The sequence below is a fragment of the Stegostoma tigrinum genome, chromosome 29, assembly GCF_030684315.1.
Source record: "Stegostoma tigrinum isolate sSteTig4 chromosome 29, sSteTig4.hap1, whole genome shotgun sequence".
In the NCBI taxonomy this organism is placed as follows: Eukaryota; Metazoa; Chordata; class Chondrichthyes; order Orectolobiformes; family Stegostomatidae; genus Stegostoma; species Stegostoma tigrinum.
In genome coordinates this window covers 17,904,797-17,924,523 of record NC_081382.1, presented here as the reverse complement: position 1 = coordinate 17,924,523, position 19,727 = coordinate 17,904,797, and the positions used below count along the sequence as shown (strand labels likewise).

Genomic DNA, 19,727 nt, shown 5'->3' with positions numbered 1-19,727 from the left:
TGGATGACGAGAGCGGTGGAGCTTCTCGTCAAAAGGAAGAAGGTAGCTTACATAAGGTGGAGGAAGCTAGGGTCAAGCTCAGCTCTAGAGGATTACAGGCAGGCGAGGAAAGAGCTCAAAAATGGTCTGAGGAGAGCCAGGAGGGGGCACGAGAAAGGCTTGGCAGAACGGATTAGGGAGAACACAAAGGCATTTTACACTTATGTGAGGAATAAGAGAATGGTCAAAGAAAGAGTAGGGCTGATCAGGGATAGCATAGGGAACTTGTGTGTGGAGTCTAAGAAGGTAGGGGAAGCCCTAAATGAGTTTTTTGCTTCTGTCTTTACGAAAGAAATGAACTTTGTAGTGAATGAAACCTTTGAAGAGCAGGTGTGCATGCTGGAATGGATAGAGATAGAGTAAGCTGATATGCTGAAAATTATGTCAAACATTAAGATTGACAAGTCGCCGGGCCCGGACCAGATTTGTCCTCGGCTGCTTTGGGAAATAAGAAATGCAATTGCTTCGCCACTTGCGAAGATCTTTGCATCCTCGCTCTCCACTGGAGTCGTCCCTGAGGACTGGAGAGAGGCAAATGTAATTCCTCTCTTCAAGAAAGGAAATAGGGAAATCCCCGGCAATTACAGACCAGTAAGTCTCACGTCTGTCGTCTGCAAGGTGTTAGAAAGTATTCTGAGGGATAGGATTTATGACCATCTGGAAGAGCATGGCTTGATTAAATGCAGTCAACACGGCTTTGTGAGGGGCAGGTCATGCCTCACAAACCTTATCGAGTTCTTTGAGGATGTGACTAGAAAAGTTGATGAGGGTCGAGCTGTGGATGTGGTGTATATGGACTTCAGCAAGGCATTTGATAAGGTTCCCCATGGTAGGCTCATTCAGAAGGTCAGGAGGAATGGGATACAGGGGAACTTAGCTGTCTGGATACAGAATTGGCTGGCCAACAGAAGACAGCGAGTGGTAGTAGAAGGAAAATATTCTGCCTGGAAGTCAGTGGTGAGTGGGGTTCCACAGGGCTCTGTCCTTGGGCCTCTACTGTTTGTAATTTTTATTAATGACTTGGATGAGGGGATTGTAGGATGGGTCAGCAAGTTTGTAGACGACACAAAGGTTGGAGGTGTCGTTGACAGTATAGAGGGCTGTTGTAGGCTGCAGCGGGACATTGACAGGATGCAGAGATGAGCTGAGAGGTGGCAGATGGAGTTCAACCTGGATAAATGCGAGGTGATGCATTTTGGAAGGTCGAATTTGAAAGCTGAGTACAGGATTAAGGATAGGATTCTTGGCAGTGTGGAGGAACAGAGGGATCTTGGTGTGCAGATACATAGATCCCTTAAAATGGCCACCCAAGTGGACAGGGTTGTTAAGAAAGCATATGGTGTTTTGGCTTTCATTAACAGGGGGATTGAGTTTAAGAGTCATGAGATCTTGTTGCAGCTCTGTAAAACTTTGGTTAGATCGCACTTGGAATACTGCGTCCAGTTCTGGTCGCCCTATTATGGGAAAGATGTGGATGCTTTGGAGAGGGTTCAGAGGAGGTTTACCAGGATGCTGCCTGAACTGGAGGGCTTATCTTATGAAGAGAGGTTGACTGAGCTCGGACTCTTTTCATTGGAGAAAAGGAGGAGGAGAGGGGACCTAATTGAGGTATACGAGATAGTGAGAGGCATAGATAGAGTTGATAGCCAGAGACCATTTCCCAGGGCAGAAAAGGCTAACACGATGGGTCATAGTTTTAAGCTGGTTGGAGGAAAGTATAGAGGGAATGTCAGAGGTGGGTTCTTTACACAGAGAGTTGTGAGAGCATGGAATGCGTTGCCAGCAGCAGTTGTGGAAGCAAGGTCATTGGGGACATTTAAGAGACTGCTGGACATGTATATGGTCACAGAAATTTGAGGGTGCATACATGAGGATCAATGGTCGGCACAACATCGTGGGCTGAAGGGCCTGTTCTGTGCTGTACTGTTCTATGTTCTATGTTCTAGTCACCCAGTTATAGGAAGGATATTATTAAGTTGGAGAGTGTTCAGAAGAAATTTATCAGGATACTGAGGCTGTAAAAGGTTTGAGTTATAGAGAAAGGCTGGTTAAGCTGGGGCTTCTTTCACTGGAGTATAGGAGGTTGAGAGGTGACTTTATTGAAGTTTATAAATAATGAGGGGTATAGATAGAGTTTATGATAGTTGTCTTTTCCCAAGGATGGGGATTTCAAGACTAAGGGTCCCATTTTAAGGTGAGAGGAGAGAGATTTAAAAAAGGCATGAGGGGCATTTTTTTTGTTCACAGAGGGAGTTTGGTTTGTGGAATGAACTTCCTGAGGAAATGGCAGATGTGGATACAGTTACAGCAACTAAAATACTTTTGGGTGAGTACATGATTAGGAAAGGTTTGGAACGATCGGGGCCAGGAGCAGGCAGGTGAGAGTAGTTTAGTTTGGGACTATATTCGGCATGGACTGATTGGTCTGGTGTCTGTTTCTGTACTGTATGACTTTATGACTTCACTGATTAATCTGTGCAACTCAGATGTCAAGATAATAACTACGTCATTGTACCACTGAATACCAATGTCATGTTGAGTAATATGTCATGTGAAGATTAAGATACTGTCCAAAAGAATAAATATTTCTCTGGTGGATTATGCATTTCTCAGTGCCACAGAGGGCTGTAAAGGCCAAGTCATTGAGTGTGTTTAAGACAGAGATAGATCGGTTCTTGGTTAGTCAGGGGATTGAGGGCTATGGCAGAGAAGGCAGGAGAATGGATTTGAGAAACATATCAGCAGTGATTAAATGGTAAAACACACTTGATAGGCCAAATGGCCTAATTCTGCTTTTATATCTTATAGCCTTATGGTCTTCAGTGAAATCAAATATTATGTTCTGCATCTCCCATGAATTTAGAATCACATATTTTCATTTAATATGTTTATGATGTTTTGAACTTGAAACCACTGTGAGTTTGCGAACTCCCTGCTCATGTAATGCAGTTAATGCTGGTTAATTGGACACCATCGTTATTGTGAATAGTAGGTGTTTGTCAGGGTTTTTGTCATAATGTCCTACCTTCGTTCAATTCCCATCCACTTCAGAAGTGTTTAATAACATATGCAAACAAGTTGATGAGGAGAAAATTCGAAGGTGCTGGTGAGGAGCTGCACACAGATCCTTGGTACTATTTTGACAACATACAGGAATTCTTCTCCTGCACCAATGTGGTGATTTGATTATCAACTCAGTGAGCCCCAAGTCTCTTCTGAGCTTTACAAATTACATGTCAAATTCAAAGATCTGTGGATATCATGTGCTGTGTAATTCTGCCAATCAACTGACAGAACTCATTCAATTTGAAACCCTGGAAACAGCTGGTCAGTAAGGGTTGTACATGTTTCTTAGGCAAAATTTTCATTTCCATCGCTATAGTAACCCTTATGCGTATAAATCAATAGATTGTCAATCTTTTCCTTTCTCCCCTTGTGCTTTGAGCAGCCTTGCATGTATTTCAATTTCTAAAATAACCGTTGTAAGCAAGAATATAAGTGAACACGTTGTGGGGAAGAAATATTGTTTATTGTTATACGGTTCACATCTGCTTCCCGTCAGCTCAAACACACTTTGCAGTATTCTTGTCACTTTCAATTACATTGAAGGTCTTAACAGTTCAGCATGTCAGCAAGGCAGGTCCATCACCCTGAGCATTGCTCTGTATAGTGTGAAGGCAGCTTTGTGTCATTTCAAATAAGATCTGCTACTTAAGAAGAGATCAGCAAATGGACATTTGAAATTGCTGGTACTCTCTGTACTATACAGTTATTTCAGAGAAATATATAATCCACCAGAGAAATATTTATTCTTTTGGGCAGTATCTGAATCTTCACATGACGTATTCCTCACATGACATTGCTTTTCCAGTGGTACAATGAAGTAGCTATTACTTTGACATCTATAATAAATGTGTTACATAAAAATACAAGTTCTAAAAGGAAGCAAAGCTATGTCAATCAAAGGCTAACTGAAGGTAAAATATTATGTGAAAACAAAAATAAATTCCCATAACAATCAATATATCTTAAACATAGTAATCATTTGTAGATAGCACGGTGTAGAGCTGGATGAACACAGCAGGACAAGCAGCATCAGATGAGCAGGAAGGCTGACGTTTCAGGTCTAGACCCTTCTTCAGAGATTTTCTGAAGAAGGGCCTAGGCCCGAAATGTCAGCCTTCCTGCTCCTCTGATGCTGCTTGGCCGGCTGTGTTCATCCAGTTCTACACCTTGTTATCTCAGATTCTCCAGCATCTGCAGTCCCTACTATCTCTGAATCATATGTAGCTTTAACTGTGTCTAACATAAAATAAAAGCTTCATACAGCAATCAATGTTTGCAAAATAAAGATATGAAAATCTCAAGGAAAGTCATTTTTTCTGCACAATAATATTTTATACATTTCAAGTAGTATTTCCAGGAGGAGACTTATGCCTTTAAAAAGACTGGAGATTTTGATGTTGTTGGCTTCAAACAATTGAGTTTTAAGCATTGTTATGCATAGCTGCTTAACTCTAAAGCTTTAGTCAAGATATCTTTCATGATGGAGCTAAACTTGATGGCTGCTTGTTCTTTCTCTATGTCAGATGCTCCCTTTTAGAATATGACCTCCTTTTCTGTTGTACACAGAAGGTACCCAATAGTTATTGAATTTGGCAGCACACATGAGTAAAGAGCTATATCATTTACATGCACAGTGAACAAAGGTATCCACTCCAACTTTCCATATGACATTGTCTTTTTTGCCCCAAAGCTCTTGAATATTGTCATCAAATCACTCAGTTCTTACACTTCATTCTATTCTCCTTTGTGAGATTTTCCTTGAAATCAAAGGATCATGAGACATGGATTCTGAAGTAGGCTGTTCAGCCCATCAAACCTGCTCTGACACTCAATAAGATCATGGCTGATTTGATAATTGCCAACTCTACTTTCTCGAGTTTTCCTTATAAACTTCGACTCCCTTTCTTATTAAAAATCTATCTCAGCCTTGTATCCACTTAATGATCCAACCGTGATAGTCCTCCATGGTAAAGAATTGCATAAACCCTCTGAAAGAAGGAATTCAACCTCATGTCTGCCTTGAATGGAGATACACCTTATTCTGAGATTATGCCCTCTGGTTCCAGACTCTCCCATGAGGAGAAACAACCTTTTCAACTCGCCTAACAGTCTTCCATAATGTCACCTCTCATTCTTCTAAATTCCAATGAGTACAGGCTCAATGTACTCAACCTCTCTTCCTAAGACAGTGCCGCTATACCTGGAATCAGCCTAGTGAACCTTCTCTGGACTACCTCCTATATCTTTCTTTAGATAAGGGCCTGAAAACTGTTCTCAGTATTTCAGCTGTTATCTGATTAGTGCCTTCAAATATAGAAACATAGAAAATAGGAGCAGGACTAGGCCATTCAGTCTTACGGGCCTGATCTGCCATTCAATATGATCAAGGCTGCTCATCCAACTTCGTGCCCTGTTTCCACCTTCTGCCCATACCTTTTGACCCCTTTAGCCCTGAGATCAATATTTAGCTTGTTCGTGAAAACAATCATTGTTTTGCCCTCAACCACTGTCTGTGACATAAGAATTGCACAGGCTCACCATTCTCCAGATAAAACAAATTTCTTCTTATCATAGTCATAAATGGCCAACCTGCTTCCTGAAACTATGATCAGAGATAATGGGAACTGCAGATGCTGGAGAATCTAAGATAACAAAGTGTGGAGCTGGATGAACACAGCAGGTCAAGCAGAATCTTAGGACCACAAAAGCTGACGTTTCGGGCTGGCTTTGCTGGTCATCAGGGACATTCTTCCTGTCTAGTCCTGTTAGAAATTTTACATTCCTATGAAATCCCTACTCATTCTTCTAAACTCTAGTAAGTATAGTCCTAACTGATGCAATTTCTCTTTATACATCAGTCCTTCCAATCCAGGAATCAGGCTGGCCAACCTTTGTTGCATTCGCTCCATAGCCAGTATGTTGTTCCTCAGAAAAGGAGATCAAAACTGCACACACTACTCCAGGTTTAATTTCACCAAGGCCTTGTGCAATTGCAGCAAGATACCAATGCTCTTGTACTCAAAACCTGTTGCTATGAAAGTCAACATACCATTTGCCTTCCTCACTGCCTGCTTACTTTCAATGATAGGTATACAAGGACACCACTGTCTCTGTGCTTCCCCCTTTCCCAATCTATTTTTGCTCAGATAGTAATCTGCCTCACTGTTTTTGCTAACAAGAGTGGATAACTCACATTTATCCATATTATACATCATCTGCTCTGTATCTGCCATTTGCTCAACTTATCTAAATCACACTGAAGCATAGCTGCGTCCTCCTCACAGTTCACCCTCCCTCCCAGCTTTTGTTGTCTGCAAACTTGGAGATATCACATTTAGTTCCTTCATCCAAATTATTAATATATATTGTGAATAGTTGGGACCCTAGCACTGAACCCTGCAATACCTCACTAGTCGTTGCCTGCCACTCAGATAAAGACTCATGTATTCCTACTGTTTGTTTTCTAACTGTCAACCAGTTCTTTATCCATGTCAGTACTCGACCCGCAATACACTTTAAATTTACATGCTACTTTCGTAAGTGGGATCATTATTGAAAATCTTCTGAAAGTCCAAATAAACCACATACTTCTTTAAAAAAACTCTACTCATTACATCCTTGTAAAATTTCAGGAGATTTGTCAGGCATGATTTCCCTTTTGTAAATCCATGCTAACTCTGTGATCCTGTCACTGCTTTTCCAAGTCCTCTGCTATTAAATCTTTTAAAATAGACTCTAGCATTTTCCCAATGCGAACTTGAGCCTAATCCATTTACAATTTCCTTTGCTGTCAGGACCTCATCTATAATGTCATCCCTCCTTAAGTTTTCTTGGAGTAAGTACTGATTTTTATCTACTTGTACTGTAAAGTTCTTTGGAACACTTTTTTCTACTTTAATTATGAGCTGTAAATGTATTTTGTTGCGATTGCATCAGATTTTCCTGTTGCCTTCTATCTCGTTAAATCAGTGCTGTCAGAAAAGTTGCTACTTCTTCTCATTTCTCTACGGTATTTACCCGAATTTGGAATTCTATTGTTAGCAATAGCCTGAAGCCATTTCCAAGGAAGCGGGAATGAGAGGCAAGTAAGAAAGACAAGTCCAATCATCCAAACTAGGTATATACATTGCCGAATAAGCTAAAGATACAGATTGAACCCTCTGGCAGAATCTACAAATTGAGAATGCACTATACTAAAATAAATTAAAAGTATGCTTTAAAATATTAAATCACAAAGTCAAAGCTCAACAACAGATACTGTAACTTCTACTGATCATAAAGAACTCTCAACTGTCAGTGTACACATTTGTTGTTTATGATGCTGCCGTAATATATGAAAATTAGTCACTGCAATCTTACATTTTGTGCAAGTGGAAATACCTATGGTGGACATGTTTAGTTTGGTTATATGGCTAGCCCAGTTCAATTTCTGGTAAATGGTAAACCCTAGGCTGTTGATGGTGAAGTATTCAATGATGGTAATCTGTGGTGCAAATGCTACTAGCTATTTTGGTCTCAGGGTAGTGTTCCTGAGGGAACAGTCCAAGGATCACCAACCCTCCATTATAAAGCCAGGACTGTAAAGACTTCCCCTCAATTATAAAGTCAGGAGTGAGGAGGTTCACTTATAATTGTACCATTTGCAACTCCTCAGATACTGAAGTAGTTCATGCCTAAATGCTGCAAAATCTGAACAATTTCCAGGTTTGGGCTAACAAGTGGCAAGTAACATCTGAGTCACATACGTTACAGGCAATGTCCATCTCCAAGGTAGAATCTAGTTATTGCCTCTTGACCTTCAATGGTATTAATAACACCAAATCTTCTCACTATCAACATTCTGGGCATTGTCATTGACCGGAAACTGATCTAGACTGACCGTATAAATACTGTGGATACATTCTGAATGTGAGGCTGAGAATTTGCCATCTGACGATATAACTGACCATGTGACTTCACAAAACCTTTCTACTATCGACAAGGCACAAGTCAGCATTGATAGGTTACTGTCCATTTGAATGCAACTCCAACAACACGCAAAAAACTTGACACTGCCCAGGACAATGCAGCCCACTTGATGGGCACCATATTTGTAAACGTTCAATCCCTCTGCCACCAACATTCAGCACTACCTACAAATTTACCAAGGTTCTTTTGACAGCACTTTCCAAACCATTACTATCGAGAAGGACAAGGGCAGCAGATACATGGAAACACCTCTCTACATCTGTAAGTTCCCCTTGAACCCACTTGTATTCCAGAGTTAGAAATATATCATCATTCCTTAAGTATCGTTGGGTCAATATCCTGGAATTCCTTCCCAAAAGGTTGATCTACTTTCAGCAGCTGGGGGCTGCAGTGGTTTAAGGCAGCAGCTCAAGTGAGATGGGCAGTAAATGCTGGCTCAGCCAGCAATGCCCATGTTTCATTAATAAATTTAAAAAATCTGAGTTCATGCAATTTTGCTCTTACCGTGAGGATTACTAAGATGATAGGTGAAGATGGTGCCTCATCAGAGGCAGTAGATAAAGTGCTATACGAATGCTACACATGCGTTGCTCATCCAAGAGGCTGGCTTGAATGTTGGTAGAGGTGTGAAGAACTGTAGAATTGTACAGGAAAGTATAGGGTGGAGACACAATCACCTTCTTCAAGTGAACACCTTAGGGCCTTATCCTTCTACTACTGATATTTGACTAGTGACAGAGTGAGTCCTGCCATGCGGAAGAATTACCAGCTGAAACTTGGCAGGAATGCCTGTGGACGATAAGGTGGTGGGGAGCTCTGGTACTGTGGATCTTGTACTTACCATGGGCCCTCGCCAGTGGCCAGGGGAGGGCCTAAGAGAACATATGCTCTCAACCATCACAATGGCTCCCTTGTCCAGCTCCTCCCTGACTGGGCCGGCCCATTCATTTTCACCCAGGGCCGCCTGCAGTATTGGAAGTGGCCACTACACCTAGTTGTGCTGCTGATTTTGAGAGCACTGTCAGCCACTGATTAGTTGGCAACTCACGGAGGGTGGGACATCCACCCTGTCCCAGGAAATTTGGCAGGAGAAGCTGTTTTAGTGGAACCGGAATCTCGTAGTTATAGTCAGCAGTCTGCCTATTTGAACTGAATTTCAGTGGGGTAATGGCTGTAACACAGTTGCCACCTGTTCTCCAGATGGTGGATCGGCCTGAGTTTCCTACCTTGTATATATTTTCATGTCTCCTAACATAATTAATGAACTATTTTGATAAGCATCAAGCCAATCTCATATCCATGTGCTTATAATCACCAGAAATTATTAGAAATATTCAGCCTTGTCATTATTATTATTTGAGTTGATATTTGACGGTGATGAATGTGGTGGTCCTTCGTGTAGTAGACTAGTGTGCGATCCATGCAAAAATATAATTTGTAGTAAATGTGCCTATTAATGATCAGATCGTAATACAGATTATTTAGCTGGTCTTATGATGCAAGGAAGCTGATGATTAGAGGTAAAAAAAAAAGGCAAAGACTTTTGAAAAAAGAATATGGCTTACACAATGATCTAAATCTGACTCTACTGTCATGGCCATTTACCTAAGCCAATTTGGGGTTAACTTGATACTAAATGAAAGTATTTAATAGCCTCCCTTCTGAGAATTACAAAATAATAGCATCAACATTGCTGTTACAGTGCTATATTTAGATGGCAGTCCATCTTGATTGGTTCTTTAATTCTTTTTAGCCCTTAGCTGACAAGTGGGGTCTTGTGGCTCAATGGCAATGTACCCCTGTCTCTGAGCTAGAGATTCAAGTCTCACTTCAGGATGAGATGGTCATGGTAGCTGCATTCATAACATTTGTCACAGCTATGGCAGGGAGGAGGAGTCTGCTGGGCTGTTATGCTTGATGCAGAATTGCTGCCCTCAAACTATTGCCTCTGGCAACAGGCTATCAACCTACCCAGGGGAAAAGAAACCAGCTAAAGAAACATGCATGCAGACATACTATTTGCATGACACAATATCAGGTGTGAGGAGAAAAATACATGATAATGATTACATTCTCAAAGCATGCCAGAAAAACTGCATTGATCCTGACTTGGTTCACAGCAGTGAACTGTCAAGAATGATATGATGACCAAAGAAGCTGAAGGTTACATCTCTTCTTTTAAATTTTGTAAAATGCATCAAAGCAGCTCATGTAGTGAAATTGGTCTTTGACTGAGGGACAATGGTGACCCTTTACTGTAAAGTTTTTGTTGTTGAATACAAAATTGGAATTCATCATAAATTAAGCAGCTCTTTTACTGGCACACATAGAGTCATAGAGATGCACAGCATGGAAACAGATCCTCGAGTCCAACTTGTCCTTGCTGACCAGATATCCTAGTCCCATTTGCCAATGTTTGGCCCATATCCTTCTAAACTTTTCCTATTCATATACCCATCTAAATGCATTGTAAATGTTTAATTGTACCCAGCCTCCACCACTTCCTCTGGCAGTTCATTCCATGTATGCGCCACCCATAGCGTGAAGAAGTTTCCCCTTAGATTCCTTTTAAATCTTTCCCTTCTCACCTTAAATCTATACCTTCTAGTTTTGGACTCCTCTATCCTGGGGAAAATTCCTTGACTATTCATCCTATCCATGCTCCTGATGATTTTCTAAACTTCCAGAAGGCCACCCCTCAGCCTTCAATGGTCGAGAGAAAATAGCCCCAGCCTATTCAGCCTCTCCCTATAGCTCAAACCCTCCAACCCTGGCAAAATCCTTATAAATCTTTTCTGAACCCTTTCAAGTTTAATAACATCCTTCCTATAGCAAGGAGACTAGAATTGAGTGCAGTATTCCAAAATTGGCCTAGCCAATGTCCTGCATAGTCACAACATGACCTCCCAACTCCTGTGTTCAATGCGCTGACCAATTAAGGCATGCATACCAATTGCCTTCTTCACTACCTTGGCTACCTGCAGTTCCACTTTCAAAAAACTATGTACCCATATTCCAAGGTCGCTTTGTTATGCAACACTCCCAAGGACCTTACCATTAAGTGTATAAGTTCTGCCCCATTTTGCTCTACCAAAATGTAGCACTTAACACTTATCCAGATTAAACTCCATCTGACACTCCTCAGCCCATTGGCCCATCTGATAAAGGTCCTGTCGTACTCATTCATTTCAAATATCATGGAAGACCAACTTCTACTGACCCACGTTTTGAATCAGAATACGTGGCATTAACTCCACAAGAAGGAAATTTAACAGCCTTTACATCACATGATCAATCTGTGTCAATTTATCCAAACACACAATTTTTCAGTGTCAACGTTGCTATGCAGTAGTTTCAACGAGTAAGGCAATCGTAGATATATCTTGACACTGGCTGCTGATATAAGAAGAAATACAAATTGAATAAATCTGTCTTCATCTATTCTCTAGATGTATTACACTTACAGGGGAGTGATACAGGGGAGTGTAATATTCCTGGAGTGCAAATGAAAGCTACAAACCAAATTTAATTTTTATGACAATATCATTTGAACCCTGAAATAAATCATACATCTGCATCAACTCATTAGCTAAGTAATGAGTTTGATGCTCCATTTAATGCTTCTGCCAATGTAGCATGCTATTTGTTATTGCCATAGGATTGAAAGCTAATATTATTCAGCAGTGAATAGAAATGGATACATCTCTTTTAAAGTGTTTGTGGCAAGATTCTATGCCAATTTTTGGAGGTGATGCTGTGGTAATAAGATTTAATTCTCTGTGCTCAAAGGTGCAACCAGCATATCAGCTGAATGTGTCCTGACTGAATATCTTGCACAAAATTTAACAGAAGTGATTCAATTGACAGCAGAAGCTGGAAGAGGGTCTTTTTTGTGGCCCACCGCAACTCAGAACCAGTAACACCAATAATAATGCTGTTGCCACCTCCCTTTCAGTTGATCTCAGAGAACGTGGAATAGATGGACAAATCAAACACTTGTCAGTGAATGTAGAAACTGAACGATCGGAGGTGCACATATTTCGTTAATAGCATATTTACCAAATGAAATATGTTCACACTGATCCAACTTAAATAAATATATTGTCTGTCGGTATTTTGAATAATGCAAGCACAACTATTTAGTAATGAGGAGATCTGTACAAAAGAAAGTAAATCTTTAATTCTGCTTATATAATTACACACAAGCTAATCATAAAAATTGTTTCAGAGATAATAGGAACTGCAGATGCTGGAGAATCCGAGATAATAAGGTGTGGAGCTGGATGAACACAGCAGGCCAAGCAGCACCTTAGGAGCAGGAAAGCTGATGTTTTGGGCCTAGAACCTTCATCAGAAATGGGGGAGGGGAAGAGGGTTCTGAAATAACTCGAGAGAGAGGAAGGTGGATTGAAGATGGATAAAGGAGAAGGTAGGTGGAGAGGAGACAGACAAGTTAAAGAGGCGGGGTGGAGCCAGTAAAGGTGAGTGTAGGTGGGGAGATAGGGAGGGGATAGATCAGTCCAGGGAGGACTGACAGGTCGAGGGTGCGGGATGAGCTTGGTTGGTAGGAAATCGGGGTGCGGCTTGAGGTGGGAGGAGGGGAGAGGTGGGAGGAGGGGAGAGGTGAGAGGAAGGACAGGTTAGGGAGGCGGGGACGAGCTGGGCTGGTTTTGGAATGCGGTGGGGGGAGGCGGGAAGATTTTGAAGCTTGTGAAATCTACGTTGATACCATTGGGCTGCAGGGTTCCCAAACGGGACATGAGTTGCTGTTCCTGCAACCTTTGGGTGGCATCACTGTGGCACTGTAGGGGGCCCAGGATGGAAATGTCATTCCAGAAATGGGCGGAGAAGTTGGACAAAGGTCTGTGGAATGGGAGGGGGAGTTGAAATGGTTTGTGACTGGGAGGTGCAGCTGTTTATTGCGAACTGAGCGGAGGTGTTCTGCAAAGCGGTCCCCACCACATTTCCCTGCAACCGCAGACACCTGCCCCCACATCTCCTCCCTCACCCCCATCCCAGGCCCCAAGATGATTTTCCACATCAAGCAGATGTTCACCTGCACATCTGCCAATGTGGTATACTGCATCCACTGTACCAGTTGTGGCCTCCTCTACATCAGGGAAACCAAACGGAGGCTTGGGGACCGCTTTGCAGAACACCTCCACTCGGTTCACAATAAACAGCTTGTCCCTGCCTCCCTAACCTGTTCTTCCTCTCACCTATCCCCTCCTCCCACCTCAAGCTGCACCTCCATTTCCTACCTACTAACTCATTCCGCCCCCTTGACCTGTCCATCCTCCCCAGACTGACCTATCCCCTCCCTACCTCCTCACCTACACTCACCTCTACAGGCTCCACCCCCGCTTCTTTGGCTCTCCTCTCCACTATCTTCTCCTCTATCCATCTTCTATCTGCCTCCCCCTCTGTCCCTATTTATTTCAGAACCCTCTTGCCGTCCCCCATTGCTGATGAATGTTCTAGGCCCGAAACGTCATCTTTCCTGCTCCTAAGTGGCTGCTTGCCCTGCTGTGTTCATCCAGCTCCACACTTTTTTATCTTATAAAAATTGTTGATATTTTTAAGTGTCCCAATGGGCCAACCTCAGGGCATTGCAGAATAAGGGTCTTCATTGATTTGAAAAGTGATGAATTATGCACGTCACTGATGATACAGCTGAAAACTAACATTGAACAATAACAATTTTCAGTCTTATAATTGCAACAAGAAAGATTTGATTCCCCTGATGTTTTTGTTCAGGTGTTTGACAGGAGAATTCAGTTAGGCTCGTACATCCTGACTGATTTAGGGTAAGGTGCATTTGACAAATTGAAACAATTTGCATAATATTGAGAAGTTCGGTTTATGTGATTGCATCAGGACAACAAGAAGGCAGATTTTCTCTGCTGTGCTTTCGCCTAGCTGATGGTGTCGAGAAAATAAAGAATCTATTTCTGCACAGTTACGTGCAGTACCAATTCTACTTCGATAAGATGTTAACTTATTCATGAGTCACCACTTGCACAGAGTTAAAATTGAGCTTCTGATGTATATATTTAAGAACAAAAATGACTGCAAAATACAGGCTCATAGTCAGTACACATGGATCTTACACTTGCAAAAATCAGTTCCATCAAGGGTGGAAGATCTGCTTTCTCTCTCCACAGAGTATAATTGGGATCTTGTGGTGCAGTGGTAGTATCTCTATCTTTGAGTCAGGAGGTCTGGTGTCAGGTCCTATCTGGCCCACAGGTGTGTAATAACATCTCTGAACAGATTGATTGGAAAATAGATATAAGTCCAACCTGTTTGCACCTTGCTGTTTTACCTAATATAGAAAGGACAACTTCATCTTCCTTGTGGCTTACAAAATAAGTACGCTATTTAGGAATAAATCACATTTTGTTACTACGTTGTGACAAGAATAATTGGAGAAAAGCAATATAAAAATAATAAAGCTAACAAAACATTTTTTTGAAATCGCTGGATAGGGGCCTTTTCTTATTGCTGATGCTGCACAATAATGCTCCTCAAATAGTTACAATAAAGGGAACTGATCTGTATTTTTAAAAGACAAAATTAAAAGCTTACTGTATATTATTTTAAACTTCTATAAGCTATTTTAGTCAAGCTTTGAACTGAACTGGGTAAATAATCTCACTTGTAGAGGAAATCCTTTATTAATCATTCTGAATAAATTCTGCACGGTTTAAGATGCAGTGTTATCAGTTGGTAACAGATACATTTCTGTAATCATTTATTTAGAAATGTTGCCCAGCATGCCTTTTCCTAATCTATTGTTTGAAACAAAAATAAGAATGTGAAATTAATTAGATTAATGAAACATTTTGTTCTCCGAAGTGAGTGGGATCATGACATTTTACACGCCAAAAAATAATCAACTTTCGTAATATCTTGGAAGTCTCTAATATAACAAATGAGAAAGTAAGGAGGGGTTGGAGACCAGTCCAGGGCTGGCAATTTCAAGTTAGCATTCACACAGTTAATGAGGCAATAAGCTGTTGAAAACAGCGTGCAAGTGATAGCCACACCATGGAAGCCTAAGGTCTGCCTGATGGGATTTTGCAGGGTTTCCCATCATCATTTCCGGTGCCTAGGTTGATGGTAGTGGTCAACTGGTTTCATTTCTCTGTCGAAATTTTGTAGCAACCGAGTAGCTTGCTAGGCAATGTCAGAGGGCAGCTGAGAGTCAACCACATTGCTGTGTGTCTGGAGTTGCATGTCATCCAGACAAAGTGAGGATGGCAGATTTTCTTCCCTAAAGTCAGATGGGTTTTTCTGACAACTGATGCTCAACAGGAGATTCTTAATTCCAGATAATTTTTATGAATTCAAATCCCACCATCTACTGTAGTGGGATTCAAATCTGAGTCCCCAGAACATTTGCTATAATAGTCTAGTATAGTAGCATTGAGCCATTGCATATCCTATTATGATCTAGGACTCATTATCCGAAAAGTTGTTGGGACAGATTCCATTGTAGCTTTGAAAATGAATGTGGATAAATGCTTAAAGTGGATACATGACAGACAACGGTGAAAGAGTGAAAGGAATGGAATTAATTATGGAGTTCTTTCAAAGAGACATAATGTGGAAAATAGACTTCTGTCCTGTATTATTCTGTAAAATGGTGACGCCACCTTCGTGTATTGACTACAAAACAATGTGAAGTGTCTCGTTGCGAAGAACGATTGTTGGAAAATTGCACAAAGCAAGTTCTCATTTTATTTTTACATATTGGTACAATGGAAGGCAGAAGTCAGTTGCCTGATATTAAAAGCAGCAAATGTAATTGTTTCGCACGTTGGAAACTGTCAAATAACTGCAATCCATAAGGAGATAATGGGAACTGCAGATGCTGGAGAATCCAAGATAACAAAGTGTGGAGCTGGATGAACACAGCAGGCCAAGCAGCATCTCGGGGGCACAAAAGCTGACATTTCGGGCCTAGACCCTTCATCAGTTGGCGTGAGGGTTCTGGAATAAATAGGGAGAGGGGGAGGCGGACCGAAGATGGAGAGAAAAGAAGATAGGTGGAGAGGAGAGTGTAGGTGGGGAGGTAGGGAGGGGATAGGTCAGTCCAGGTAAGACAGACAGGTCAAGGATGTGGGATGAGGTTATGCGGTAGGAAATGGAGGTGCGGCTTGAGATGGGAGGAAGGGATGGGTGAGAGGAAGAACAGATTAGGGAGGCGGGGATAAGTTTGGCTGGTTTTGGAATGCAGTGGGGGGGAGGGGGCAAGCTGGGCTGGTTTTGGGATGCTTCCTTCCAAATCTGCCCTTCCCCGACTGCATCCCAAAACCAGCCCAGCTTGTTCCCACCTCCCTAACCTGTTCTTCCTCTCACCAGTCCCTTCCTCCCACCTCAAGCCACACCTCCATTTCCTAGCACCTAACCTCATCCCGCCTCCTTGACCTGTCCGTCTTCCCTAGACTGACCTATCCCCTCCCTACCTCCCCACCTATACCCTCCTCTCCATCTATCTTCTTTTCTCTCCATCTTCGGTCCGCATCCCCCTCTCTCCCTGTTTATTCCGGAACCTTCTCCGCAGCCCCCTCTCTGATGAAGGGTCTAGGCCCGAAACGTCAGCTTTTGTGCTCCTGAGATGCTGCTTGGCCTGCTGTGTTCATCCAGCCTCACACTTTGTTATCTTGTAATCTATAAGGAAGCAGGTTGTATCGAGCCCTACCAATTCACATTCTGCTGCAGTTTCAATTGCCTGTGGCAACAAGCAATTTACCATGGATCCTACAAGTTGTAAGTTTTACCGATATGAGAAGAACACTGTAACTAATGCTTAGTATGGATTTGAAGGCATAAGAACAAAATCAGAAATGCCATGTCTGTTTCAAATATTAATTCATTATTCATTGATCAGTGATTGTTATTATCTGTTATTGTGGAACAGTAAAATAATTGCGAGACATGAATTGGAATTTACAGTTTGGGCAAAGGTGTAAATGGTCACCTTTTGTCATGCAAACAATTTGCTGCATAAATCTTTTGCTTGCAGTCAGTTGTGTGCCAACAATTTCTAAACTGGAAAGTATTCTTGTCCAGTGATAATGGGAACTGCAGATGCTGGAGAATCCAAGACAATAAACTGTGAGGCTGGATGAACACAGCAGGCCAAGCAGCATCTCAGGAGCACAAAAGCTGATGTTTCGGGCCTAGACCCTTCATCAGAGAGGGGGATGGGGTGAGGGTTCTGGAATAAATAGGGAGAGAGGGGGAGGCAGACCGAAGATGGAGAGAAAAGAAGATAGGTGGAGAGGAGAGTATAGGTGGGGAGGTGGGGAGGGGGTAGGTCAGTCCAGAGAAGACGGACAAGTCAAGGAGGTGGGATGAGGTTAGTAGGTAGGAGATGGAGGTGCGGCTTGGGGTGGGAGGAAGGGATGGGTGAGAGGAAGAACAGGTTAGGGAAGCAGAGACAGGTTGGACAGGTTGGACAGGTTTTGGGATGCAGTGGGTGGAGGGGAAGAGCTGAGCTGGTTGTGTGGTGCAGTGGGGGGAGGGGACGAACTGGGCTGGTTTTGGGATGCGGTGGGGGAAGGGGAGATTTTGAAGCTGGTGAAGTCCACATTGATACGATTGGGCTGCACGGTCCCCAAGCCTCCGCTTGGTTTCCCCAATGTAGAGGAAGCCACACCGGGTACACTGGATGCTGTATATCACATTGGCAGATGTGCAGGTGAACCTCTGCTTAATATGGAAAGTCATCTTGGGGCCTGGGATAGGGGTCAGGCAGGAGGTGTGGGGGCAGGCATAGCATTTCCTGCGGTTGCAGGGGAAGGTGCTGGGTGTGGTGGGGTTGGAGGGCAGTGTGGAGCGAACAAGGGAGTCACGGAGAGAGTGGTCTCTCCGGAAAGCAGACAAGGGTGGGGATGGAAAAATGCCTTGGGTGGTGGGGTCGGATTGTAGATGGCGGAAGTGTCGGAGGATGATGCGTTGTATCCAGAGGTTGGTGGGGTGGTGTGTGAGAACGAGGGGGATCCTCTTTGGGCGGTTGAGGCGGGGGCGGGGTGTGAGGGATGTGTTGCGGGAAATGCGGGAGATGCGGTCAAGGGAGTTCTCGACCATTGTGGGGGGAAAGTGGCGGTCCTTGAAGAACTTGGACATCTGGGATGTGCGGGAGTGGAATGCCTTATCATGGGAGCAGATGCGGCAGAGGCGGAGGAATTGGGAATAGGGGATGGAATTTTTGCAGGAGGGTGGGTGGGAGGAGGTGTATTCTAGGTAGCTGTGGGAGTCAGTGGGCTTGAAATGGACGTCAGTTACAAGCTCTCTGATGAAGGGTCTAGGCCCGAAACATCTGCTTTTGTGCTCCTGAGATGCTGCTGGGCCTGCTGTGTTCATCCAGCCTCACATTTTATTATCTTGGATTCTCCAGCATCTGCAGTTCCCATTATCACTCACATCAGTTACAAGCTGATTGCCTGAGATGGAGACTGAGAGGTCCAGGAAGGTGAGGGATGTGCTGGAGATGGCCCAGGTGAACTGAAGGTTGGGGTGGAAGATGTTGGTGAAGTGGATGAACTGTTCGAGCTCCTCTGGGGAGCAAGAGGCAGCACCGATACAGTCATCAATGTAACGGAGGAAGAGGTGGGGTTTGGGGCCTGTGTAGGTGCGGAAGACGGACTGTTCCACGTAACGAACAAAGAGGCAGGCATAGCTGGGGCCCATGCGGGTGCCCATGGCCACCCCCTTTGTCTGTAGGAAGTGGGAGGAATCGAAAAAGAAGTTGTTGAGGGTGAAGACGAGTTCGGCCAGGCGGATGAGGGTGTCGGTGGAGGGGGACTTGTCGGGCCTGCGGGACAGGAAGAAGCAGAGCCCTTGAGGCCATCTCCCCTTCCCCCACCGCATCCCAAAACCAGCCCAGTTCGTCCCCTCCCCCTACTGCATCACACAACCAGCCCAGCTCTTCCCCTCCACCCACTGCATCCCAAAACCTGTCCAACCTGTCTCTGCTTCCCTAACCTACTCTTCCTCTCACCCATCCCTTCCTCCCACCCCAAGCCGCACCTCTATCTCCTACCTACTAACCTCATCCCACCTCCTTGACTTGTCCGTCTTCCCTGGACTGACCTATCCCCTCCCCACCTCCCCACCTATACTCTCCTCTCCACCTATCTTCTTTTCTCTCCATCTTCGGTCTGCCTCCCCCTCTCTCCCTATTTATTCCAGAACCCTCACCCCATCCCCCTCTCTGATGAAGGGTCTAGGCCCGAAACGTCAGCTTTTGTGCTCCTGAGATGCTGCTTGGCCTGCTGTGTTCATCCAGCCTCACATTTTATTGTCTAGTATTCTTGCCCAGTTGTGTTCAGCTTTGAGATGTGTTCTGATGAACTGATGTTGAGTCAGCACCTTTGCATAGTTTGCATGTCTTAACATATTTACAGTCCAAACGAGATATAGTCATCTTTATAATATGTCACACAACACCCTTCATTTTAGCTGTATAAAGACCTGCATCAAGTCAAAAATAATAGTGCTTTGACTTCCTCAAATACACTTTTACCCTCTGAAAGTGTGCAAAAATATACTTTACACTCTTCTTCCATCAGCTAGGAGGTTGATACAAGTGGAAACACTTAACAAAGTTTGAATCTTTAAACTAAAATGCAATTTGCTTGATG

The 19,727-nt window shown here is 43.2% G+C and overlaps 1 protein-coding gene across 2 annotated transcripts in view; it reads left to right on the top strand.

Moving 5' to 3' along the window:
* The window catches only part of cacna1ba (calcium channel, voltage-dependent, N type, alpha 1B subunit, a), a 566,885-nt gene that overhangs the window by 231,493 nt on the left and 315,665 nt on the right, over positions 1 to 19,727 (top strand). The window lies entirely within an intron of this gene.